This window comes from Haemaphysalis longicornis, unplaced genomic scaffold (assembly GCF_048455015.1).
Source record: "Haemaphysalis longicornis isolate Haplotype H1 unplaced genomic scaffold, Haemaphysalis longicornis Haplotype H1 scaffold_1, whole genome shotgun sequence".
In the NCBI taxonomy this organism is placed as follows: Eukaryota; Metazoa; Arthropoda; class Arachnida; order Ixodida; family Ixodidae; genus Haemaphysalis; species Haemaphysalis longicornis.
The window spans coordinates 433,483,270-433,500,619 of NW_027526203.1; positions in this window are offsets into that span (position 1 = coordinate 433,483,270).

Sequence of the window (17,350 nt, forward strand, 5' to 3'; positions counted from 1 at the left end):
CTCGACCGTGAATTTCGTGGAGGATGAGCATAGCTCATTTCTGTTTACTGGAAACTAGGGGCTACTCATAGGAGAACGCTTATAGCGCCTGCCAGAAAGGTCGGGCGTGTGCACACAATTCCGCTCCAATTTCCTCGTCCTCTCCTACTGTGTCTGTAGAACTCTGAAACCATTTTTCGCATCCAGCCGGGCTGCGTGTTTCCAAACGCTTCGCTGCACACAGAACCCACGTGAGATGTGTGATGTCACTGCGCACGCTATTCTTTTGAGCGGCGCCTGCTAAAACGAATCCGACGTTCTGGCTCTGTAGCCTCGACGTAGAGCAGCTGAGTACTGGCGCTGACAGCTTGTGTTCGAGCCACAGCAGGTCTCGTTCTTAGTTTCTTTTTGCATTGTTTAATTTTTTTCTAAATTGAAATCTACGCATTCTTTTTGTTAATAACGTTGATTTGGTATGTTTTAGTTCGCTTTAGGTTTGGGGCACTGCCAATGACCACGTTAAATAACCATTCTCCATCGCGCGAACAGGCATGTGACGTGGGTGCTCTGTGCAGCGAAACGTTTGGAAATACGCAGCCGCGCTCTGTGCTTGATTAACCTCTCTGTCTTTTTCTTCTCCTACTCTTTGGGCTTCACGGCCCTGTAGCGTGTTTCCAAAGGTGGCCCGGTAGCCAACAGTCAGTGTGCCGAATGAGGCGCTGGAAATTAGTCCCCACCTTGGACCGTGCATGCATATGGCACGGGGATGGCCATACAGCATTAGGGGCAAAAGCATTTTTACAACTAACCTGCATGCAGATGGCTTGGGTTCCGCAGATCGTCTCCGGCGACAGAATGATAGTAACGAACAATTTTCGTGTATGAAATGAATATGAATTGAGAAATAAAAAAGGCTCCCAGGGCTTCAATATCTTGATATAAGGTGGCCTATATTTTCACTGAGAGACATTGCTACACAGGCTGTGTCTTGGAGTAGCATTGACTCGGAAGTATCTTCACACAATCGGACGAGAGGACAGCCCAGACTGCCTTCTGTGCGGTTGTCCTGAGACTATCGAACATGTGCTTAGCGCTTGTACAAAGTACTCTAGTGAGCGAATGAACCTTGATACAGCTTTACTACGCTTGGACACTCGCCCTCTGTCCGAACAAAAGATTTTGGGCACGTGGGCTGACAACAGGAAGCAAAGCCTAGCCGTTAAAGCCCTGCTTACATTTCTTGGTGACTCCTCTTTGGATTCTCGCCTCTAGGTTGCGACAAAATTGAACAGACTGCGAAATAATGTCTCAGCAGTTTCTTTTTTGTTGTTGTTCTTGGATGATAGTCATGTGCTGAAAAGTGATCTGTAGTCACCTGATTCAGCACCCCGTTGTACGTGAGACGTTTATTGGTTTTACTGCTTGTACATAGTTCATTTATCGCTTTCATTGTCAATTCCCATACCTTCCATATTCATTCCTTTCTCTTTCTGTCACCAGTACCCTCCCCCCAGAGGGAAGTAGCAGGCCCAAGATCAATTTCTCAGGCAGACCTCTTCTGCTTTTCAATAAACATTTACTCTCTCTCTTGTCTCCCCAGCAATGTATTTGTGTTTAGAAGTGAAACAGTCTCTAATAGGATCGCGGCATAATCATGGTCTCTGTAAGCAAGGTTTTTCACATTGGTATTGTACAGTGAAGCATGGCCATCTACAGAGGGAGTAGTGGTTAAAGCCACACTTTATGCTCCTCTCCACCTCGTCTTTGCTGATTGCGTACACATGGCCGCGCGCGGCGCCTTTTTCCCCTGACATCCCGCAATGCCACTCGCTCTTCCGCGGCCTAATGTGTGGCGCACTAGAGACGTCACTGACTCTACCGACCAATAGTGTGTGCCCTTTGTCTTTTACGTAGAGGTCGCCCCACTGTCCTTATTATTCAACATAGCAAATCCCACCAGAGCACAGCTTCGCTGGACTTTCTTCATCCCAGGGTGGAACTGCTCCAATTTTTTAACAACATATATATCTCTTTAAGCTTTTAGCTCCACCGTGGAGCGTTACCAAAAAACTCAGCCCAGCCGAGCACACGTGAGCGTGTGCCTCGTGAGGAGCGCCCGGCGTCGTCCAGGCTTGCGCGGGGGTTCGCGCCACGTGGTTAGCTCGCAAAAAACCAAGAAATATACCGAGCGCACGTGAGCGTGCGCCTCGCGCGGAGCGCCCGGCGCCGGCCGCCTCAACCTTCGAGAACACTCTGCCCAGCGTTCGTGGCGTGATCTCTCGCGTGCTGTTCACCTTGCCAGTTCACGTGCGTTCGCACCTTAAGTTGGGAGCACAGACGACGAGTTCGTGCTACAGAGGCCGTGTTCGCGAAGCCGGTTACCGCGGGTTCTGGAGCCTGCTAACGAGGTCAACATTGAGAGAGATGGGAAAGCCCGCGGACAAAACGATCCGGCCTGCCAGTCATGGAGCACCTTCAGCGGTGAGTTCGGAAATCCATATGAGGTGAAACAGACGGGTCTCCGACAAAGGGAGACGGACCTTCAGCTCTGCTGTTTCTCCAGCCTTGCACCACTAGTGCAGGCTGCGCCATTTTTTTTTTTTACTTTTTTTTACTGCCTCCGCGCAGAAATATGTCGTAGGATGTTGCCATTACTGTATTAGTCTGTTTTTATATCATCTACCGCAGTATCGTTTTGTTTATATCGTGGTATGTTTTAGATATTGTGATGTGGAGTTGTGTATGGTAGCGATATGTCGTGCTCCCGTATGCCTGATATGTATATCCTCTTTTGATGTTATAGTGTAATACTTGCATCGTGTTCTATGTAGTCACGTGCTGCTATGGCCCTCCTGTAAGTGCATGTATATGTGTACATGCATGTAGGTTTTCATATTTTTTTTTTGCAAATATTAATTATATTTATTCCTTCCCAATTCTGTTTTTATCGTTGCTCTGTTCAATCCATCGATGTAACGAGACCAAATGTTAGCGGAGCTGACGTCTTCGGTGTTCTACCTGTCTTTCTCTATCTCCGTCCCTTCTTCTTCTGGCACAATTGTTAAAATAACACAAGTATAATCTGAGCATGACCGACCTTCAATGTCACAGCAATTTTGAGGAATAAATACGTCTTCTTGAAGCTTTCTTGAAAATTCAAGTTTTGAAAATTGAAGTTTCTTGAAAATTCTACAACAAACGCCTATAAGAACAAATTAGCGTGACTGACTGACTTACTGCCTCCTCATCATCACAATCATCAATTCATCAGAATATATTAAGAAGGAATCAAGCGCTCGTCCTGTGTATGCTCTGTATTTCGTTCAGTCCTTACTGCGCTGTTTTAATAATGTGTCCCTGCTAAGAAACAAACTAGCCCACATAAGGGTCGATAGACAAGCAAAGCCATCAAAAGTGCCTTTATAGAGACATTACTTTATCAACGACGAAACAAGATATCCAGGATTTAAAAAAATATCCTGTATAGCGTGGTTATATGAATAACACTTTTAATGTGGTTTCACAAATTCCTCAATACGTTAAATACGCCTTCAACGCGTAATGGCGGATGATTGGTCGTTGCGTGCACTCACTGTTCATAGAATGGTTAAAAAACAACAAGATTTAAGCTTTTCCACCCCGAACAAAATGACAAGGGGAAAGAGTATTTTCACAAAGCCATCTATATATCTGAGGCATCAAACCTCCCGTCTATAAAGCTATCCAATTATTTATTAGGGGAGAGATTACTCAAACAAACGTCTAAAAAACTATTTCAGGATGTAAATATTTTTTTCTAGCAGTGCGAAAGAAGGGTAAACAATGTTCACGAATCCGAGAATATCGCTTGCGCCCGTAGTAGTTGTGGAATTGATTTTCGCGTCTAATGGTTAGAAATAAAAATACTAGTTGAGTTATTTTATGATCGTTTCTTAGCCGACCCCGAAACGGTAGAACGCTGATTCTTGCACTAGTTGAGAGAATTACGAACGTGGCGTGTAAATAGGTCCTTAGCCCACAACAAAGGCGCTACATGATTTAACGAATTGCCCACGTTTTGCAGCGTATTGCATTAGCATATTCGTTTTGTTACATTCCGCTCACTGGACAGTGTACATAAGCTTTAACGTGTTTTTTTTTCATTTTAAAGTCATTCGAAGCGGAGTAACTGAGGAGCCAATACAAACGTTGGGAAAGGTGAATAACCCTTTGTTAAACGTCTTTCGTGTGAACATGTACACTGCAAGCTAGCAGATAATGTGGTATGCAGACAAGAAATTTTGCTCAGTGGTAGCATACATTTGGTTTATGCACACACATAATGAGGAACAAATCTCAACTCAGGAGTCAGAATGTCATAAGAGAGACGATAATGTAGGGTGGCTATCGAGAGTATAGTCAAGAAAACAAAGGAATACCAGTCACTCGATGGAGGGATGAAATAACAAAATTCGGAGGGAAAAATGGACTCGTACAATGCAAGACAGGAGTGGACACAAACTGACGACGACGACAGTGGTGATGGTGGTGAAGACGATGACGATGACGACGATGATAGTGATGAATATGGAGATGATCGTGAAAGTCACAAGATCGTAGAAACACATTCACGTATGACCTGCGATCCTAAACTACTCCACCCATTTATATTTAGAATACGTTACCTCGAATGTGATGTGAGCATTGGAGGGTGCTGCGACCCGCATCCTTCCCGCACTTGGTGCCCAAACACGGTGTACCCATCAACGGCGTCGGCGATTCGTAGAATTAGCGGAAAGTCTCGGGCAGGTTGTTAACTGGACGTAATTGCGTTCGGGTTACACCCGGGGGAGGCATTTGCGGAGCGTGCAAGTTCCCACATAACTCCGAGATTTAAAAAAATCGCGCCAATTCACCCCGTGAATGTGGTTGGAAAGCAAAGCTGTAAACGGCACCCATAACGATTACCCATGCGACGTCACTTAAATTCACTCACATCGCTCTACAAATAGCAAAACCAGAGAGAAGTGAAATGCACTTAACCACACCATTTATTACTTCAAAGAGACATTCTTGTTAAGGTTAAATCAATGCATGAAGCATGAACGGTGTTTGGTTGAGTTGTATTGGTGTAGCACAAGAGTGGAAACTTTTTTTATAAAATTAAAGTAAGCTCCAACCCGGTGTTAGACGATCTGTCTTCTCCGTCTCTGCGCCGCGGACGGAGGCGACGAGATTTGCGGCAGAGAAGGAGCAGGGGGAAGAAATACTTCTGTTCAGATTTCTGAACGGCCCAGAGTGCAGCCCTGGGGAGTGATTCCTTCTTCCGTGGGGCCCATATGCAGTCCGCGCGCCTGTGTTCTGTCCACCCACTGAAGCTGGGTAGGTAAAGAGGGCCTGGAGAGCAGCATCTCCCATTGCTCTGGTTGGGTAGTTGACGGAAAGAGAGGAGGGTGCTCAAGGCTAAAGCCGCACACCCCGATTACGGGGCGGAGTGTTCCTACTTCTGAGCAAAATTTTCATTCAGCGTCGTAGCGATTCGGATGCGTTAAGTGAAGACGCGTTGGCTGTGGGAAGGAGCCCGGATTGTATAAGCCGTAGGGTAGTTTGTTGTTCTCTGGAAAGGTCAGGGTAAGGCGAAGGTACGGTCTGTCTCAGAATGCGATAATGCTGGGTTATCTCCCTGAACGTGACAAGCGGGTGACTGACCTCGTGCAGCTCCATAGCATGGGAGGTAAAAGCACAGGCTTGTTGGGTGGGCGTATTTGTTGTCCTCCATTGAAGTGTGAGGGGGGTGTCCAGATGAGCTGAATGAAACCGTTTGGGGAGTGGTTTTTTAGCACGCGCAGTGCAGGTCAGGACACCCAACCCTACTGGTAATTCCAGTAGGTTTGCTGGGAATCAATGACTACCCTCCGAACCCCTGGTTGAGCGAGAGCCAAGGTGATGGCTGCCTCTTCTGCTGGCGTCATTTCTTGGGTCCTAAGAGAGGTACACGCAAGGAGGTTGGTTCTGAAGGTAGCCACGATAATGGCGTATCGCTGCCCTCGATGTTTGGAGGCGTCTGTGTAGATAACTGCATGATTCCCATCGAGAGTGGTGTTTAGCGCTTGAGCCCGTGCTTTTCGGTGACCCTCGTCATGTGAGGGGTTCATATTTCTAAGCAAAGGGAGCATCTTTAGTTTTACTTGCCAAGAGTCTGGGAGTACGTCAAGCGGAGTGACATTCTGGGCTGCCCAGCCAATCTGGTGAAGCATGCGGTTACCCATCGCAGTTCTGAGTCGGACCTTATGGTTAGAAAGATGGCCTTATATCAGCTCTTCCACGGTGTTGTGGAGCCCCGTGCTAAGCAGCCTCTGTGTGGACGCACTCATAAGAAGACCAATGGCCTGCTCGACCGCCTTTCTATCATTATATAAAGCGTCTCTATGTCTTCCTTGTCTAGAAGAAGACAGGGGGTTGACGTAAGTAACTCTCGAGAGGACAAAAGCTTCAATTAATCGAAAGGTACCGGATTCCTTTAGGCCTCGCTTCTTGGTGGCAACTCGCCTGATCATGTGTATGATTTGATTAATGCTGTTTTTGAGGCGCTGCAAGGAGACGCCACTCGTGATGTTAGCCTCGAGATGTAGGCCCAGCTAGGATCTTGATGCTGGGGCTTGGAGTGATGGCCTGGCCATCAAGGATTATTTGAGTGTATTCCTTGGTTTGGCGTGAGGGCGGATGACAAGGAGCTGTGATTGTTTACGTGAACACTGGATGCCGCAGGCTTTAGCACATTGGCGTAGTAGAAGTGAGATGTCATGCATTGGTGTGAGCTTCCTTTAATTTTTGTAACTCTTAGCACATGAGTGAGGTGCGCACAGGGCCGCTAGATGGGCGTGACTGGTCGCGTGACGCTTTCACGTGGCATTCAGCGAGAACGCAGGGGGTAAACCCGTAGATGTGCTTGGTTAGTACACCACCTGTCTTCCCAGTCTTCGTGTGGGCTCGTAGCTAAATCGGTAAGACAACGGGCTCTCGCTTTGTTAGTCTATTAGTTCCAGGTTCGATTCCCGGCGTTGCCACTAAATTCTTTTATTTGTTAGCTGGAGTTTTCTGGTGACACCAACGGTCGCGAAAGAACCCTTGGGGGGTAGAGGTAAAAAGCTTTGCTTTAAAAAGAAAGCGATAATTGTCGGCCAGGTATACTGACGACGCTGCATTAGTTTATGTCCACTCACGTTACGAACATAGCGCCACAGTTATGCAAGACTTTGAAAGAGTCAGATTTTAACTTAAATGTGACAAACCCGAATGTTCATAAGCCAAACAAAACGAAAAACGGAAGCCCTTATAAAGTAGTACTTCAAAACAGCGATGTCTTCCAGCGCAATAGTAACGGCGAAAAGTCATCTTGCTTGCCTCTAATGCAGTGGTTCTCAACCATGAGTGTGCCGGGGACCCCTTTTGACACCGCAAAAGTGATAGAGGACCCCATGATACACTGTATTGATCTACGTCGCAATATCAAGCAATTTGCACATGCAGCTATATGCTCCCGCACATATTCAATGTCCTCCATTCGTGCTGACTTTGATGCTGAAGCCCGGGGTATTGTGAAACGATTTTCTGTTGCAGCTAACAGTCGCCCACAGTTATATACTGCCCTTTGTGCGTCTGGCTTTTCTGCCTAGCTGGCATGTTGTGCAAAAAGCCGGCGTAATACATGTGCAATGCGGAGCATGAAATCAACGTTGGTGTCATGTAGCGAGGCCACATTCTTGCATTGGCGGCAAGATTTGGAAAAAGAGTAAATGAAGGGGGGGGGGGGGGTTGAGGAAGGCTGCGCCGACCCCCGAAAGGGCCTCACAGACCCCCCGGGGTTTGCGGACCCCCATTTGACAACCGCTGCTCTAAGGGATAGTCCTCGGGTAAAGTAGCTGGGTGGGCACTTCAATTGAGACCTGCAAATAACCAAATACACATGCAAAAAGCTAAGAGCTGTATCAGCACGCATTTTTCGGGATCGTTGAAAGTTATAAACTCGATATCAGGTATACCATTCCTTAGCAGAAAACGTCATTACTTGTGGAAACGCAATATCTGCGACTGTACAACCACCAAGCAAATGACAATAAACAAAAGGCAGCGTCTGGAACCCCGCGCGGGGCACGAGATTTAGCCCCCTCGCAACGGCTCCTGCCCCGCGTGACGTCGTAAATACGTCATAGTGACGTCATATTAACAGCAATTGTTATTATATTGCGTAGTAGAATACCAGAAGCACATTTTTTTACATTTTAATAAAAAATTAGGAAGCCACTCATCTGCTAGAAGTTTTATAAAATAATTTTTTTGTTCGTTCTTGCGGAAGCCGCCGATGCTGCCGCTTCTGGCGGTATGGCGTATCCGAAAGTGCCGAACATGGAGCTTTTCTTTCCTCCATGGTGCCGAAAGCCCTCCTGAATGCCTGAATTTCTTGGGTCGACAACGTAGATGAAGCAGAGTTGATAGAGTTAGAAGCACTATCAGAATGTGCGAGAACGTTGCCGTATGCGGGGACCAAGCCAGCCTTTCCACACGGTAGCGAAATCCGCTCTCGAGGAATGCTGACCTGTGACCGCCTGCTGTATGCCGATGGTACCTGCGTTATATCTACGATATCGCGCAGCCGAGTGGCCCCGTTCGAACAACCCACGTCCCACGCAAGAAAAGACACCGTCCGAGCGTGATTATGTGAGCCTGCTGCGGCATGTCCGCGCGGCGGCATCTGCTATCAACAGTTTGCACCACGGCAAGTTCAGAATGCTTAAATGGGTGGCCTGAAATCGCGGTGTGTTTTCAAAATGACAGCAGCGCGGGACGTAGGCTAGACGCGGCCACTGATATTTCACTGGTCGCATGTGCGCATTACAAGTGCAAACCACGGATAGCTAGAAAAGGTAATCATTGGTGTTCCCACACATGTACCGCGTACAACCCCGCACAGTAGTTTCCCCTTTAAGGAGATTAGCAAAAAAGACCCGAAAATCGGCAGTTTGTCGCGTTTTTTGTATATATTTTCGAGTGGATTGAATTGTGGCTTAAAATTGTTTACCCGAAATACGTTTTGTGCGCGGAAAAGTCTGGTGATCGTGAGCTTGCATCATAATGCATGGTATTCAGCGCTTGAAAAGATTTTTCAGAAGAAATTATTGCAGCTGTAGTGGTGAGCCATTTCACTACAGTAAAATGTGGCAGAAATACATCTTCGATACAAAGGATGTGAAAGAGTGAGAACATTGGCAGTCTCGTATCCCGTGGCCCAGATTGTGGCTGGGTAGTTTCCATCATGCATTCAGCTCCTCACATTGGCACACACATGATGCTACGACAAATTAGGAACTGGGTCCTCCAAAAGGTACACTAGCCAGGCGCTTCATGCCATAGCTGCTGCATTGGCGTAACCTGCACGTCTCTGTATATGTGGCTATGTTGGCCAGATTTTACCGATTCCCCTCATGCAAAGGGACTTAATTCAGGACACCCAGCCGATAGGGTCAGAGAAGAAGCTGTACAGACGGTAACAGGAAGGGTACACACTTGGCCGACCATCATGTCTCCAGCATATGAAAACCCATGGGTTCTACGCAGGCTCAATAGTCAACTTCAAAGAGAATCTGAAAATGTGCCTGGAACGTGAAAGCCTCAGCGGATGGTTTGTGTCCATGGGTATGAGCAGCGAGCACGCTGCAAATGTAATTGATAGGCAAAGGTCAAGGCTGTAATGGTACGAGTTTAACCAAAAGAAACGGTGAAAAACATCCCAATTTCAAAATGCATTGATGTAATATGGGCATGAGTGACGTCATATGGACGTGCACTGTAAATGCAGTTATCTGTGTGTTAAATGTACGTTAGCACTCAAGTGATACGATCAAACGGAATGGAGGCCCCACTGAAATTGCCCAGTTATGCTTTTTTTGCGGTGGGTTAGGTTGGTGTGGCTGTCAATTGCACAAACAAGATTCTGTGATGTCATAGAGAAATAGCTGGAAAGTGTGTATGGAACTTCCACTGCTCTACACATTTTCTGTACTATCTTATTTGTTTGAAGTTTACAATAAAATTGATGTCATTTGTTTTTTGGGCAAAGAAGTCTTTTTAACGAACGAACCTTGTATTTTTTCTTCGTAGCCTCTGTAACAGCCTGCCTACTGTGCCCCTAAACAGTGGTCGCTAAACAAATGCCCACTTGCCAGCCAGCTTCAGGGGCTTGTAACGATTTACTAGGATTTTTCATGGCCAACATAAATTCCAAGGAATCCACGGTGGTACACTCCAGGGCAGTGCAAGTCTCAAAAGAAGTTTGACAGCAGGACTGGACACTAACACAACCAACAGGCTTCATAGGTGGAAACCAGAAGCCCACCCACACAATGCCATGCAATAAGCCAATGCAGTGAGTCTCTTGATTTTTATGCGAGGCATTCAACTTGTGGGTCGACTAGTGAGGTTAGCTGGCCAGTTTGGGCACAAAATACTCACTTTTGTGATTTCAGACAGCTCTCAAAGGCCTATCTAGATGTCTTTGTTTTTTTCGCAAAAAAAAAAAAGTGCAAGCTCACAGTTGGGGATCTTGAAAACATTGTTTAGCCTCTCCAGCAATTGTGCGAGCCTGAGGTAATCCTGCTTATAGGTGGTCCTCATGTTTGCTAGCTCCCACAGCAAGCACATGAATGTAGTGACTGAGAAAGATGGTGGCCAAAGGGAGAAAAGGGGGTGGTTTCTGAACAAACAGCCCTTGATCATCAAAACAGCAGAAAAGAGCGCTGATGACTCCGAGTCCTCGGCTGGGGTGTCGAAATACCTTCTGGCCTACGTGTACAGTGCATTCACAAACTTTTCTTTAAAAAATCTTGAGATTACACACACCCCCTCCATGGAAGGGGTTTGTTTCCGGCAAGGTGGTCGAGATGAAATTTGTGATTAGTAACAACTCGCCATTCGTCCCTTTCATTTAGCATGCTTCCGAGCTTCACTTCAAAAACCCTACTTTTTCTAATTTACGTATAAATGGATTGATTATGAAATATTCTCTTATTTACCTCTGCTCAAATAAAACTGTTATACCTTAAATGCTGCTGTGTTCATGCAGGTGTAACATTCTTCAATGGTGTTGTGTGGGGTACATTAAGCTCAGTACTAATAAACTTAAAACCAGGGCAAGTGAAGTTCCCCTATTGTTTCAGTGTGTCCAAAATATTTATAAATTTTTGTAAGCATTCTAACTGTCTACCAATACTTTGGGGGTAACTCAACTAAGCTCAACCTTTTTCCCCATGCCTTTATTATTGTTGTGCTCTACGAACACATTCCCAGCTGCAACATGCCTGCTGAATTTAGGGCCCAAACCATTCTTTTGCTATTTCACACGATTGCAGCTGTATGAAACATTGCTTTTGTTTAGTTTTAGCCTATGATTTCCAACAGGCCACTTAACTACTGTCAAAACCATTAATTGCTATTTATAACAAACAGTATTCTAACATTTTACATAAAACATTTGGTTGTTACCTCACTTGACGTTTTTGTTACACAGCCAGCCTGTCATATTTATCTAGGTATGAAGGACATGTACACAACAAATGCCTTACTGCAATACATTCACAAGCCCGTCTTACAGCAAATCAGCAGTGACAGAAGCAACACGTTTTGGCTTTCCAGCAGAGCTTTGCTGTCAACAAAAAAGGAATCTTTCTTGGCTTCTCTGCAGAGCTTTGCACTCAAGCAAAAAGAACACTTGGTTGTTTGGCTTTCCTGCAGGACTGTAGTGTAGTGCTAGAAGGCATCACTTGCTTATTTTGCATTTTTTCTGTGTATTGTGCCAAGAAACCCTTGCGTTTTGTTAGGAAAAGGAACTTCACACCACAGACTGTGTAGAGAAAGTAGAGCTACTCACTGACTTTTTTCACAGCCACGGAAGTTTGGTAGAATCACTTGTCATTGACAAACACCATGTTTGCTTTCTGTCTGAAGGTGTGAATCTTGGAGAGTTGATTTATATTTTGGGGAAAAATACAGCGACAATAACAGTACTGAAGTACAAGAAAAGGTAGGTGCTGTGATGAACAGTGTCCATGTGTTCGCAGCTTTTTTGTCCAGTTTCTTTCCCGTGTTTTTTCATGAAGACTTGCTACAGTGCCTGATCAAGCCTGTTTTTGTGTAGCAAAAATGTCAACAGCGAAGCACGGATCAATGCTCACATGCTGCCCATTGACACCAAAGCAGAAGTACGTTCATTGGAGTCATTTTATTGTTGAAGCCTTCCACGATACATACAGCTTTCAGGTGTACTGCAATATTCACAAACTAGGTATCCTTGGTTCCAGTTCCTGCACAAGGTATTAAGTACTATCAGGAGAGGGTAATGTCAAGGTGTACAAGAACCATTCCCTTGTAGATGTGCTCCATAAACTGTTTTTCAGGCTTGTTAGCTTAAAAAATAGTTTCAGTGCCCTTTTTTTTTTCAAGCTAATTACCACCACCAGAGAATGTGCTTTCTAGCAGTTGAGCTCTGCTGGGTATGCATCGTTGCAAACAAAATATGGGACACTGTATTATGGCCCTTACGACTAAGCATAGTCACTTCAGCAATTAGCCGCAACAGTTTTTTACACAGCACAGAGTTAAAAAGCAAAAGGACATGAAATATCTCCTTGCAATTATAAACTTTTACTGTTCACCCGCCTCCCCCAAACACAGAGCAGACAATTACCAGCTGTGAACACAAGTATTAACCTCAAGTTGAATTCCACAGGGTGCTCTGGATGGGTACATTGATGTCACAGTCAATCAGAATTCGTGAATCCACTGTAAGCCTTCGAGAGAAGCTCTCACCATTACTGGCCATCCAACTGAGTGGGCATGAAAGTATTGTTGTTGGTTGTGTTGACTTCCAAGCCAAACACGAGTAAACAAAACAACTAGCGTACCAAAATACATAATCAGAACAGATGCAGGATGAAGTTTTGTTGACTAACCGGGTTGAAGAAGGCAGAAGGCAGTGGGGCAAAGGTTAGGGAAATAAAATCCATGCGGTAATTGTGAAGGAAGTTATGAGACGCTGCCAGACGATTAGCTGGTGAGGAGGGAGGGCTATCCTATCTATCCCTTGCTACCTCTTTACTATAATTGAGCAGATAACAACCTTTTATTAAACTTGCTAGCTGGCAGTTCCACGAACCCTATGTAGAAAATTTCAAGGTAGACAAAACGTTGTTTCCTGTGCATTCAATAATGGCTGCCTAGAGATTGCTTAGAATTCGCAGCTCATTTGAGGTCTTGCCTATCATGAAAGCACAATAGTATTATTCGAAGCAACAAATTCGAAAAACATAGATGAACAACAAGAGTCACTTGTTTACCTTGAGCACACCAAACTTGAAAGCACTATTTAACACAAGTGTCAAGCTTGGCACAAACGGCGATCTTATCGGCTTGACTTCTCCCGAACTTGCACATTTGGAGCTTGAGCCTCCTTGCACAGGAAGCCAGCCAGTGAGAGGCTGGTTTCAGCGATAGCTGAGTACCATGCTGCCCATGGACGGGAGGCTCCTGGGCTCTCCCATTCACCAGGCCACCCACGAAAGTGGAGCTGCGCTCCCTGCATGCAGCGTGCATGGATCGTTTCCGCGGGGTAGTAAGGTTTCTTGCAGTGCCCCGCGAGAAAAATTGCAGAACAGGCTACATGCGACGACGGATTGCGTTCGACGATGCCCTGCGCTACCTGGCGATACTTGATTCGTGCACACACTGACGCCGCTGGCACCAGAGTTACTGGCTGGAACTGCGTCGCTCGCGTTTTATCACGTCATCAAAGTCGGCTACCTCGTTAGCCACGGCGCAAAGCGCTGGAAAACTGATCCGCACGTTTTACGCCAGAATCAAAATACAAGGCTTGGAACGCAAGTAGCGATCGGAACAAGTAGACAACGAATGCAGGAGCATAAAGCCGATGGCACGCGAACTGCAAGACAATATGACGCTAGCAACATATTTAACGGCAACAAAAGGAGCACGGAAAAAAGCGGGGCGAAGCAGCTTGCCAAAATAGGATGCGTTAGGCTTACCAAGACTAGCAGCAGCAAGTTCACGAAAAATACTCAATAAATAATTGCAAACAATTCTCCCAACAAGAAAAAAGCGCCGCGAGGCAGCCGCTGTGCAAGGCGGTAAGGACGTAACGTTGCGCAGGCTTGCGGTTGGAGCCGAGGTCAGAATCCCACATGGAGCAACACACGCCGTCAATGCCGTCAATGCTTTCAAATTTGCAAAAAAAAAGAAGAAAAAAAAATTAGTGACGTCGCAGGAAGTCACGTGACTAGTTTAGTTTGACGTCACTTCTGCGGGGCAGGAGCCACCGCGAGGGGGCTAGATCTCGTACCCCGCGCGGGGCACGAGACTTACCCTAAACAAAATCCTTCATGGAATATCCGAAGACATTAGGAAAGGAATACGATCTCGTGAAACTAGAACGCACAAGGTAATGAATAAATACAGATGCCAAATTTTCATTTCTTATATAGCTTCACTACGCGCTATTCTGATACAGAATGTAAAACACCAGTTTCCGTCTCGTGACGTCGCCGATACAGGTATTCCACATCCGTCAGTGTCTTTTTCGCACGGCACAAAAGCTGTGCAAAAAGCCGACTTTGAGAAACTTGCTGTTTGGAGGAGTCAAAAAGGCATTCGCGTAATGCAGCAAAGCCTTGTTTTTTGGGCGAAAGCCTTAAAAATAGGGTGACTAGACCGCGACAGTACCCTTTTCGAGGCCCGCTTCTGCCGTCCCGTCTTTTTGTCCCAATAAACAATCATGTCCCGTTTTCGCAGGAATGCACAATTTCAAAATTGACCCCAAGCATGTTTATCAAACCAAAGGTGTGCCGACTCCCTACAAGTATATTTTACAAATATTACCTTAAGTTCTTCAAAATATTTGCCAAGAATGTAAACTTTAGATCTCTGCTTACACTAGAATGCTTTGATGTGTCTTGGAGAAGATGACTTTTAAAAGGCAATATTTCCCCAGTAAATCATTGTGAAGCAAAGTATTGAAAACAAACTAGAAGATTGGAACTCTTCAGGCATTTCAGTTTCTAAGAGATGCGTGCAAGTCTTTAAAGAGATGACAGCAGGGAATATACGTTGCGCTGAGATTTCTCACATCACGGAACTGGATCTGTGTTTTCCTGGAACCGCCACTCTAGCGGAGTGCCTTTTTGTTATTGTGAACTCGGCATGGACATCAACCTGCTGTCAACATTGCGTGCAATATTACTTGTGCGGCTGAACTTTCTATACAAGTGTGCGGAAGTCTACAACCGAGCCTTGCGGGATAAAGTACTGCTTAAAAAAAATTAAATTGTCCACAAAACACACCCAATCTCAACCCTTTGTTTTTTTACACCGGAACGCCTGCTCGTCATCGTAGCGGTGGAGCTGACAGATAATTGGAGAATGACTGGAACTGTAACAGGCCAGAAAATGTTGCTCAGTAAGCGATAATTCGTTCATTAGCGCCAATAAAACGAAGGGGTTCGTCACGGGAGCGTAACGCGCCGGCTTGTTTCAAGAAGACTTCTAATATAAAGATGACGTGGATTGTAAGAATAGTTTTTTTTTGTAAGTGCGAACTAATTGATTTTGAATATATCAAGAGGCGTGCATTTACACTATTCAATGCTATAATGCATGCGCGTCCGGGACAATGAAGCAATCGTTCCCATCAATGCGACACCTCCCCATTCACTGCAACGACTGCTTGCATACGGAATTATAGTGCCTCAGAAATTAAGGCCGAAACAAATGCCTCATCCCCTCTGAGAAGCTCCCATTCGTCATTCATTACGGCCCACACAGCTGGTCACGCGGAATATAGCGCCCTATTCGCCATGGCAGCGTTCAGACGGCCCCGCACAGTTTCAGAAATGTTCACTGACAATGTTCTCGACATCATGACAAGAGTGGTATCTGTAGCTGCTTCCGATGATATTATTGTCCTGGTCATGTAAACCCGTGAATGGCCCTGTTGGTACAGAAAGTCGCCATTGGGGAGTATGAACCTTGGGCGTAAGTTTTCAGCACAGCGTCAAGTAGATCGCGGTACTGCACCGATTTTAGAGTGCGCGTAACTCGGTATAAAGAGGGCCCGAGGACATGTCGCGTGTGTTAGACGCTCAGTTGTTACACGTGCGTGTGAAATCGTCTTTGCCCTCACCACAGAAGCAAGACAAACTCATAGGCGCAATGTTTATCACAAACAAATGTAGTTCCCGATTAAGCCCAGGCAGTACCACTGGGATTAACTTACAATGGGGAAGCATCTTCATATTTCATAATTTTTATTTCGGCACGTTTCAAAGACCTGAGTTTCAAGGTACGAAGCGAGACACGGTTAGCAGGGATGAGCAGACGTTCCGATGACGTTACCCGCGCGTTGAAAGCATTTCCCCGCTCAACACGCACTGCGCATGCATGATGTCTCGCGGAGGCCGCGCTAGGTTACTCTGAAAGTTCCGGCGGTCAGGTGCTCCCGTTTTCACCCTAATTGCGAGCTCACGGTCGTACCCTTACGTAAGACATCAGCCAAGCCTGGTTTCTGGGCAGCAGCCCACGACTTGGAAATGCGTCAAAGCCTAAATGACGACCAAGCGTTGTTGCGTGTGGGACTATCTCCTGCTGCAGTTGGAGGCGAGATCAATGTCTGACGAAGCGATCCGGTTTCCGACGCGGCTAACCGACCTAGTGACCGCTCTGCGCTGCTGTTGTGAAGAATTCGAGAGGCATGCTATTCATGCACCTGTCTTCAGGACCGGGGGACGCGAAGAACAGACGCGTCGCGCCTGGCGTCTCTCGCCCTCACGTTTCCCGCATGCAACGTCAGCAGTGGGGCCCCGCGCCCCGTGCTGCCACTGGCTGCGGCCACCTGCGAGCTAATGGCTCACGCGGCTGGAGTGAAGGAGAGGGGAGAGAGAGAGAGAGAGAGAGAGAGAGAGAGAGAGAGAGAGAGAGAGAGAGAGAGAGAGAGAGAGAGAGAGAGAGAGAGAGAGAGAGAGAGAGAGAGAGAGAGAGAGAGAGAGAGAGAGAGAGAAAGAATAGTCTTTAATGATACTGGTGAGGTTAGCCTGGCCAAGGCGCCTAGCTTGCTACACCAGATGTATATAAAAAAAAGAAATCGGTGAAGCGAACGACTTAACGCACGCGAACAGGGCGATTCGGGGGCCCGACGGTGGTTTCAACAGTCCCCGAAAAAACGTTACTATTTTTGCGCATGTTACGTCGTTTTCTGCTTATGTCTTTCGCTCCTAAAAAAGGTATCATGAAGACGAAATGCAATGTTCGGTTAATAAAAGCAAATTATGCTTTG